Genomic DNA, 10,684 nt, shown 5'->3' on the forward strand with positions numbered 1-10,684 from the left:
ATAGTGTCAGGGCTTAAGCTCATCTTCAAACATCAACTCCTTTACTTTGTTACTTTCCTTTGTCTTAGAGGCCTTGCTATTTCAGGTGACAAACTCTACCTGGAGGCCTAAATTATAGGTATGCAGCCAGTGGCTGAGTCTGCAGAGCACACACCCAAGTCTGGCTTTTTCCCCTTTCCATCTCCCTCTTTACCCTGTTCTGGAGATATTCTTTTCTATGGGACTCCAATGTACTCTCTTTAGTTTAAGTCTACTGTTTAATCTCTTTTTGTATCATTGGTGCCTAATTTGCTCCTCTTCTGGGTTTTATGATCAGAACCCTATGACCTCCACACACCCTTGACCTCTAGTGAAACTCAAGTTTTTCTTCCTTTGATGACTAGTCTTTTCCCTTCTAGATTTTTATAACCATGGAGATACAGTCCTTTTATTTTATCCTTTGTAAGTGTTCATCTGTCATCTTCATCATCAGACCCTTTACCCCAGCATCCCCTCTCTCTATAGGCATTACAAGCAAATTTCCTGAATAACTCATATTTCTCTGACATCTAGCTCTGGTGGTTTAATCCAGTTTATCCCCCATCCTCCAATCCTGTCAGCCACTTAGAAATAAATACAAAACTGGCATCCCCAATCCCACACTACAGACCACTCATGAACTCTATCCTCCTTACTAAGAGAGACAGTGAGAGAGAGGGGGGCGGGGAGAGAGAGCTTAAAAAGTCAATAAAAGAAAATAAGATAATCAGAATAAACAAAAGAGAGAAGGACATGGAGACATTAACTATGAAGACAGAACTCTCATATTCATTGTTCTAGATAAAATAAAAAAGATTTGGACAACAAAGTTGAAAGTGGTCTCTCTGCTAGAAAAATAAATTGAAAAATAAGTCTAGCCCTAGCTGCTTTGGCTCAGTGGATGGAGCGTCAGTCTTCAGACTGAAGGGTCCCAGGTTCCATTCCAGTCAAGGGCACATGCCCAGGTTGCGGGCTTGATCCCTAGTAGGGGGCGTGCGGGAGGCAGCCAATCAGTGATTCTCTCTCATCATTGATGCTTCTATCTCTCTCAATATGGAGAGAGAGAGAGAGAGAGAGAGAGAGAGAGAGAGAGAGAGAGCTTTAAAAAGAAAAATAAAAAGTCTAAAGGCTTAAAGTATAGGACAAATATTTGAAATGGGCAAAATAAAAAATGTAGAATTTTATGTCTTAGTGGCAAGAGAAACGTCTCCCTCTGTGAAGAATGACCAACTAAACTGAAGATGCAACCTCTGGGCTTTAAAGGTCCATATTGAACACAGAGAAGACCCAGTCACCAAGGGAACAGGTGTTGAAGGCAGATTACATTCCCAGCTTGTGAAAAAATAAAGAACTGCATAGCTCTTCCTTATGTGCTGTATTTTGAAATGTGATATTTAAAAAAGTAATAGTTATATTAAAATAGAAATGCATTTGCACAAGAAATGTATACGGTTAAAAGGGGACATACATTTATTTACATGAGAATTCTTTAGAGTTAGATTCAAAGTATATTCAAGTTTGAAAATACAAGGACAATATATTTCAAAGGCAATACAAATATTTGCTTCTTGTTTTTGAATAAATTTGGTTTGACTCCAAGAACCAGGTACTCATATTTAAAGTGTTTTTTTAGAATTATTAATTAAGAACTAATTAACAATAATCTCAACCTGGATTTCTTCCTAGTTTCCTTGACAAATTGGCTGTGGGTGTTTCTTGAAAGAGAAATATGACAAAGATGTGTTCCACCCTTTCAGGGTGTCTGACCTTTCTTCACCATCACACAGGAAGCAAATAGGTTTTTTTCTCCTAATGTTGGCATAAATTTGTGCTCAAAAAATAGAACATCCCAGGGGAGTGTCAAATCTTGAGAAAAGGGGTAGGCAGGGAATTAAAATCCACATTATCTGATCTTGGACAAATTTGGGGGATGGCATTTTGGACACATTGAGAATGCCTCTCTGTGTTTACATTAGCAAACTTTCCTACCTAATTCCAGAACAACGTATATATCTTTGACAAATAGAAAATGAGTCTCTAGGGTTTTACTCCTCCCAAGTTAATATAAATCTTGGAGTAAGCAAAGGCCAGTGACAATATCCACATTGTTCTTTGTCCCCATTCTAGCCCCTGCCTAGGACCACAGTATTCCCAGGGACTGGATGCTACGTGCTAACCAAACAGAGTGACAAGTATGCTTTCTGCCAATTTATGAAGAAGTCTCCAGAGTAATCTGAGCAGTAGAGAAACAGCAAGAAGAGTACAACAAAAAGTGTATTTCTTTCTGTTATATCCTAGATCATGCTGGGTCCCCAGAAAGGTCCCCATGTTAAACTTTCTGGTTGTTACAAAGAAATTCACCCTTATTCTCTTGTACCCCCGTGTCCCATTCTGATGTATGTGTGGTACTCCCAACTTTGGCATAATTTCCTGGCAGGGGAAATACAGATTGTATGATCGTTGAAGTTTTTTCCCAAGAGAAGATCCAATCTTACAAAAAGAGTTGTGTTTCCTGGGGACACCCTGAATAGCCCCACTGTTTTCTCAGGAAGCTGCGTTCACTTTGTGCTTAACCAACCACACCCCCAAAAATAACTCAAGCAAAGAGGTACTATAAAGCGTTCACACATGAATTGTTTTGGAAATTTTTCTGGCAAGAAGTGTTCCAAGTTTGGGGCTATTTCTCACATAAGAAGCGTAGGCATCGCTTGGCTGACAAGTCTTTCAGCAGCTCAGCTCCCACTTCTTTAGCTGCAGTGAAGGGTATACAGCCCTGAACCAAATTCCAGCTGAGGGCACCTTGACCTACAGGGGCTAGTCAGCATAGGTCTCAAGGGGAATTTATGCATCTTGGGAATAATTTCATTAAAGACTTGGAACCAGATTTCTTAAATCAAAGGGAGATGTCTCATATTGTAAAAAGTTGAACTTGTTCTGATAGTCTTACAAAATTGAGAGTATTACAATTCAATGTATCAGTGAAACTGGATTTATATGGGCAAGAGTCAAGATTGAAATCACTGTGGCATTTGTAAACATGGTCATAAAAATTCTTTCACACTCCTCCTATGGAAAGACAGGTATATGTCTCCTCTCCATAAATTTGGGTTTTATGACTGCTTGACTAGTAGAATTCAGAGGAAGAGCATTGTGCTCATTTTCATACCCAGGCCTTAAAAATACTGGCGTTTGCTTCCTGTCTCTTGGGCTGCTTACCCTTGAGATCCAAACACCATGCTGTAAGGAAGCCCAAGCAGCACATGAAGAGACCCACATGAGAGGAACCGAGGACCCTGATGCATATCCTGGGCTAACCTTCTAGCTAATAGGTAGCACTAGCTTGCCAGTAAACAAAGGCCAGTGACTGAACTATCATAGAAGTGAATCCACCAGCCCCCAATCAAGCTGACCCCCACTTTATCAGATGAGTCGTTCCTGCTGAGCCCTGACAGAATTTTAGGTTTATAATTAAAATGAACTACTATTGTCTTAAATAACTAAATTTTAGAGTGAATTATTATGTAGCAACATATAACTAATAAAGTCAACTGGCCAAAGGATATATTTAGGCAATTTAATGAGGCTTAAAAGTGATTTTTCCTTAATCCAGTTTTGATTTTGAAATTTAAGAAAGCAGATTCAGTTTAAGAAAAAGGGTGCTTTATAGCAAACATAAATTTGATGTTAGTGTTTTGCAGTAAGCTCTGTTAAATCAATATCCTGCATGTTTAAAATTAAGAACAATAATATTAATAACAAAAACATAGCATTATTGGCCAATTTAAATTATAATATTACTCCTAACATGTGAGTCTTATTATTGTTACCTTTGACCTTTTTTACCTTAATTGCATGTCTCTTAGTGATGGATGATTTTAATGCTTTGATTATTCTGTAACATTAGATTACATGGAGAGATTTGTGATGATACGACCATTAAGATGTTCAGTCAATCTGTTCCAGTTTTCTTGCCTCTGGTTCTATTTTATTTATCATTTTATTTTGATCATTAGATTCCACATGTGAAATCATGCGATATTCATCTTTCTCTGACTATCTTATTTCACTTAGCATAATAATCTCAGACTGACCAATCTCAGAGGGAGGGAAGAGATTAACCAAATAATTTATATGCATATATGCATAACCCAAGGGCACAGACAATAGGGTGGTGAAGACCTGAACAGGGTGGGAAGCTGGTAGAGAGGGACAATGGGGAGGGGGGAGGGAAGAAATGCTTGAATAATTAAAAAATAAAAGATGTTTAGTCAGCATGGGACAGAATACATCAACACAAAACCTTATAAAATGTCAAGTAAAGGAAACACAGTCTCCTGTGTTACAACACATCTCAAGTACTTACAATAAAGATATATTCACTTATGTATCCACTAGAGGCCTGGCGCACGAAATTCATGCATTCAGGGTGGGAGGAGGAGGGTCCCTCAGACCAGCCTGTGCCCTCTCGTAGTCCGGGAGCCCTCCAGGGATGTCCAATTGCTGCAGAGGCAGGAGAGGTTCCCATCACCAATGCTGCACTTGCCAGCCATGAGCCCGGCTTCTGGCTGAGCAGTGCTCCCCCTGTGGGAGTGCACTGACCACCAGGGGGCAGTTTCTGCATTGAGCGTCTGCCCCCTGGTGGTCAATGTGTGTCATAGTGACTGGTCATTCTGCTGTTTGGTTGATTTGCATATTAGCCTTTTATTATATAGGATTCACTCCACAAATATGTAATGAGCTCCAATCATTTACCAAGCATCTACTAGTGGCTAAACATAAAGATGAATAAGAAGATATAGTGAATAACAATGAATAACAATAACAATCTTCCAAAAAAGAAAGCCGGTGAGCATGTTCCAGGCAGCTAAAGACAAACATGGGGGGTCCTATAGATGCCTGTGCTTTAGGACCTGATAAAAAGTAGTAGAAATTATGGTGTTTGGGTGACTCCCAGAAATTCCCCATACTTGTACGCATGGACTTAATACTTTACAACCTTGCATACACTAGAAACCTAATCTATATATGTAAAAGCCTAAGCAACCATTTGACCATTTGACCGTTCAACTATGATGCACACTGACCACCAGGGGGCAGACACTCAATGCACAGGCATGGAAACAGGGAACAGACTGATGAATCTCAGAGGGAAGGGGAGAGTGTAGGGTGAGGGGGGAGGGTGGGAAGATATTAAACAAAGATCTTATATGCATACTAGAGGCGCAGTGCATGGATCCGTGCACTTGTGGGGTCTCTCAGCCTGGTCTGTGGGGATTGGGACAAAACCAGCAGTCCGATATCCCCTGAGGGGTTCTGGGTGGCAAGAGGGAGCAGGCCAGGCTGAGGGACCCCACCAGTGCACGAATCTGTGCACTGAGCCTCTAGTTCTTTATAAGATTTAAAAAATCATCTACATGATTTAATATTTTATAGAACATACACACTAACATTTTTAAATATATGGTTTTTATTGATTTCAGAAAGAGGAAGGGAGAGGGAGAGAGGGGAGAAACATCAATGTGAGAGTAAGACATCAATTGGCTACCTCCTACATGCCCCCTACTGGGGATTGAGCCCACAACCAGGGCATGTGCTCTGACCAGGAATCAAACTGGCAACTTCCTGGTGCATGGGATGACGCTCAACCAACTGAACCACACCTGCAGGGCTCCACTCTAACATTTTAATTAATCCTCACAACTGCCCAATAAGTTTCATTATTATCCCATATTAGACATGACATAACCAAAGTCCAGAAATGAAGGACATGGATAAGCATCAAAGTTAACTGACCCCAAATTTAATGTTCTTTCACTACTCCACCCCTGTTGAAGAAAACTTAGATCAACTTCATTGTAATCTCACATTTGAAGCATTTTTATTGGGGGGGTAGAAAAGGAATTTACAAAAAAAGACACACAAAAACAGGAATATCAAAGTGTTTCAGAAACTTGTATCAAAGGAAGATTGTAGAAACTAAACGTTGCCTATTTGAGCTGGCAAACTGAAAAGAAAATCCTCTTTTTTTATTATATCAGGATAATCAGATAATATTTTAACCTGTTGCTAGGTTTTTCTGCCTATATTACCTTCTCCCCTCTTCAGGCCAGATGCCAGGGGCACAGGCAGGACTGTTCAGCAGAGAAAGGTTTTGATGCTGTTCCTAAACCTCGCCCAGCTCCTGCGTAGCATTAGCAGTAGGTTGAGAACTTTGGGGCCTGACATAATGGGGCAGGGGTAGGGGGCAAGATAGATCATCCTGTAAAAGTTATAGGGTATACAGTCTGGGCCAGGGACCATGGCAGATGTGGGAGACTCAGAGCGATTTACTTGCCAGAGAAAGCCAAGAGCAGTAGGGTTAGCAGGGAGAGGCCCTGGGCCAGAACAACTCCAGAAAGAAAAATCACAATGTCAGCAGCAGCAGCCACAATATCAACAATGAAACCAGTCCAACTCCCTTCAGCAGGTGACAGCCAGGGCCCACTCAAGGTGCAGCACCAGGCCAGGGGTCTCCTTCTTCTTACCGCCAGAGGTTATGTGAGCCCCTCCCCCATTACCCAAACACCACCTTCGAGCGAGTGCCAAGAAAAAGGGGAAGAATTTGAGCAACCATCCCAAAGCATTGATTTAAACCTAAGGATACTATTAAAATTGTGGGACCAAACTGAACTAAAATTGATGTGTGAGTGGAGGAGCCATACCCAGGGGACCCCATCAATCAGTATCTGGGCTGAATTCCTACCTGGGTCTTTCTGCCACACAGTGATTTGATTTCTTCCCTTGGAACACTGTTCCCCTGGCTTGCTTAATACAAAAAAGCCCCTAGAGAATTTATTAAAAACCCAGATTTTTATATTTTATATACAGTCCCAAGAGCCCGACTGAATTAGAATGACTAAGGGAGGAGGGTCCAGGAACCTGTGCTTTTGGCAAGCATCTCTGGATAGCCTTTGATCACTTTGACAAATGCTGCTGTAGATTATGGAGCAGCTCCCACATGTAAGATATAATGTCATGAGGCCTCGAATGTGGCCTGACAGGCTGATTCTGGCTGTGTCTGCAGCTGCCAGGGAAAAGTATTGTAAGTCTTCTTGAGCCAGGACTCTTCCTGATTGTATTTCTCTCTCCTTCAATGTCTAGGGGCCCAGAGTTATCACTTCATTACCATGCTTACACAAAGCCAGATTAAATTCTGTCAATTTGGGGAAAGACGTTAAGCCTTTTGTTTTGTGTCATGCAGACAAATCAACAGCTCGGATGGCTGCCTCCCACCCTCTGGCCATCAGGATTAGTTGGGGGTGAACAGTGCCGATCAGAGCAAAGCTAATGATGTGGGATCGCTGGTGAAGTGAAGGATGCCCTTCCTCTACCCCAGATGTGAATGAGGTAGAGACATCAATTACTTTTAGTTAATACCAGTTAATTAATATCAGTATGCTGGGGTATTAATCACAATATCTGGGGCAAGCCATAGAAAGCTCTATTTTTGACAAGGTCACCCAGAAAGTTTGCACATCACATCACCTATGCTCATATCAGACAGAGCCAGATTCTGAAGAAAATGAAGGCATTATAGTCAAGAATCTTGGTGATTTCCAGGAAGAAAGAAGATGGCAACAAGAGTGAATGTCTTGAAGCCCATGAAGAACCTGTGGCTCACCGCGGAGCACACCTCTCTCTTCCAGGCACTGGGACTCAGGCTGAGCCTCCGCGGGCAGAGCCGAGGCCAGTGAAATGGAAACCACTCTGGACCCAGCAGGACCTCCCCGACACAGGCTTGTTGAACGATAACTGGAAAAGAAGGACAGGAGGATGGGTGAGACGGGGCCCCTGTCCTCCCCAAGGCCACAGACCCTGGCCCTGTGAGAGAAGAGTGCGCCTGATGACAGTCCTGTGGGCCCTGTTGCCAGGATCAGGAAGGACTCTGGGAGGGCAGCATGGAGCCTGAGTCTGAAAACCAGACTTTTGTTCTTGGTTTTATTTTGTTTTCCTATTTTAACATGTTCCAAAAAGGATTTGAAGCAATTTTGAGTTGGGACGTTCCCAGCTGAGAAGTGGTTTGCGGGCAGAGAAAACAGCAGGAAGTAAGGCACAAAATAAACACAACCAAGGCAGGGAGGAGAGGGGGGAGTGTGGTGGGGGGGGGGAGTGGTAAGACCGGGGGAACGATGCCATCAGGCGGTGCTCCACCTGCCCAGGTGGAAGGTGATGAGGGCCCAGACCCAGGCAGGATCAGTGGACCAGGAAAAGAGGGACATATATGGAGACATTTTAAAGAGCAAATTCTGCAGGACTGGCCACAAATGGAATGTGGTATTTAAAATAAAATTTTAAAAAGGTAAGAGTTGAGAAAAATGATGAAAATTCTAGTGTGGGTGCAGACCAGATGGAAACATTGTTAGCCAAGATGGAAAATACAGGATGAAGTGTCCGCCAGAGAGGCACCTGGGCAGGGATGAAGCAGTCTGTTTGGAATTTTAAAAATATAGGTTATAGGCGCAAACTTTCAGTTATAAAATAAATAAGGCCTCAGGACATCATGTACAACATGGTGACTATAGTTAATGAGACTGTGTTGTGTATATGAAAGTTCTAAGAGAGGAGATCTTAAAAGTTCTCATCACAAGAAAAAAAATGGTAACTACGTAAGGTGATGGATATTAACTACACTTGTGTGGTGATCATGTTGCAATGTATACAAATATAAAATCTATGTTGTACAGCTAAACCTAATAGTAAGTTATATGTCAATTATACTTGAATAAAAATTAAGGAAAAAATTCTTGTACAAAAGGGTATTTTAAATATCTTAGAATAGTTCAAATTATTAAATAAGGTGTTTTAATATCTAAGCACCAGGATAAAGGGTGCTTCAAAAAAACACCAACAACAAATAAATGGTCTACAAAATCCTATCTTGATTACCTCAATCAAGAAGAGCACTTTTGGCAAAATGATTTAAAAGCAGGCTATTCTGCTAGAAATATTTAATATATTAGATGCTACTTTAGCTACAATTGCAAATAAAGGGGAACAGGTGATCCTACTATCATAAAAATGATTGGTTATAAAGTTATTTATTTGTGGTAAATACCAGGTACAACACAGAATAAGTCACAGTGCTGATTAAGAGAACTATGAGACAATTTTGAAGTCAAACAGAGGCTAAAAATAGATAAGTAGGTTATGCAGGAAAAACATCTCCAGAACAGCTACCAATCAGAACTGAGAGCTTAAGCTCCAACCTCTAGGAGGGAGCAGAACAAGAACAATACAGATTGGAACACAAAAGCTTCAAAAATAAGATGAAAATAGGATAGGGGCTCAATTTGCAACATCCTTGAGACCCAGGGACTGATTACACACCTACATTATTTTATCCTGTGCTTCCTTGAGTTCTGGTGTTGCAATTGTTTTGTTTTGTTGCGCTTGTTTTTGCCTAGCAGAAGATACTCTGAGAAACCTTAGCATGCCAACAGGCCAGAGGACAGCCCTGCACTCTTGCTCCAGAAAGGGGCAGGGGCAGGGGCAGGGGGCAAGCCGGTGGGAAATAAGGAGCAGCACAGCTCATTACTAGAGTCCAAGGTTTCCCCTGAGGTGCTGTGGGAACTGGTCCAACCTGCAAGACACCTAGAGCTAAAATATTATGCCCAACCAGTGCAGGCTTCTGGGGATTGCATAGGTCAAGCCCCTGTCTCTAAGGCACAAAAACAAACTGAGTGAGCATTCCCTGGCTTTAGCTGTGTTTTCTGCTAGGCAAAAACAAGCACAACAACAAAAAGCAACAATTGCAACACCAAACTCAAGGAAGCACAGGATAAAATAATGTATCTGTGTAGTCAGTCCCTAGGTCTCAAGGATGTTGCAAATTGAACTCCTATCCTGTGTTCATCTTATTTTTGAAACTTTGTGCTCCAATCTGTACTTGTTTTGTTCTGCTTCCTCCGCTGAGCACATAAACTGCTTCAGAGACAAACAGCAGCATTTTGTCCAAGAAACTTGGCAAGCCCGTGGTATTGACAATGTGCTGAGAATCAGTTGATGTTTGACTTCACCAAGACTCAGCCTATTTGAGTTTCCAGCCCCTCTGAACCTTAATAATGAGCCCAGATTGCTGCGGCCGCTGATAGTGGAAACCTTTTCTCTGCTATGTTCTCCAGCTGTCACTTGAACTTACTGGTAAAATTTCAGTAGACAATAGTGAGACTGTCAAGTCAAACAGTCAGTCTTTTCATGATCCAGCCAGGTCTCTGGATTTAGTAGGATGCCAAGAGTCCAGGCCTGGCAGAGAAGACAGAGAAGGAATGATAACTACGGGAGCAAGACCTGTCATCAGAACTCCTCCCTTCTGGAAGGAAGGGGTATCTATAGGTGAGGCCTTCCTGCTAAATGCATATTAAAGTCATGGATTAAATCTCTAAGCCTCAATTACTTCCCTACAGTAGTCCTCCCTCATCTGAGCTGGATGCATTCGGAGGCCCCAGTGGATGCCCGAAACTGCAAATAATTACCGAACCCGATATGTACTATGGTTTTCCCTTTGCATACATACCTATGACAAATTTTAATTTCCAAATTAGGAACACTAAGAGATTAACAAACTAATAATAAGATAGAACAATTATAATAATACTAGAGGCCCGGTGCACAAAAATTTGTGCACTGG

General features: G+C 41.7%; 1 long non-coding RNA gene across 1 annotated transcript in view; it reads right to left on the bottom strand.

Moving 5' to 3' along the window:
* Positions 1–10,018: 10,018 nt before the first annotated feature.
* Positions 10,019–10,684, bottom strand: part of LOC102242381 — a 48,253-nt gene continuing 47,587 nt past the window's right edge. Inside the window, exon 3 of the long non-coding RNA XR_312988.2 lies at positions 10,019–10,299. This is a non-coding gene — a long non-coding RNA (uncharacterized LOC102242381). The remainder of the gene's footprint in view (positions 10,300–10,684) is intronic.

Source organism: Myotis brandtii, unplaced genomic scaffold (genome assembly GCF_000412655.1).
Source record: "Myotis brandtii unplaced genomic scaffold, ASM41265v1 scaffold1018, whole genome shotgun sequence".
NCBI lineage: Eukaryota > Metazoa > Chordata > Mammalia > Chiroptera > Vespertilionidae > Myotis > Myotis brandtii.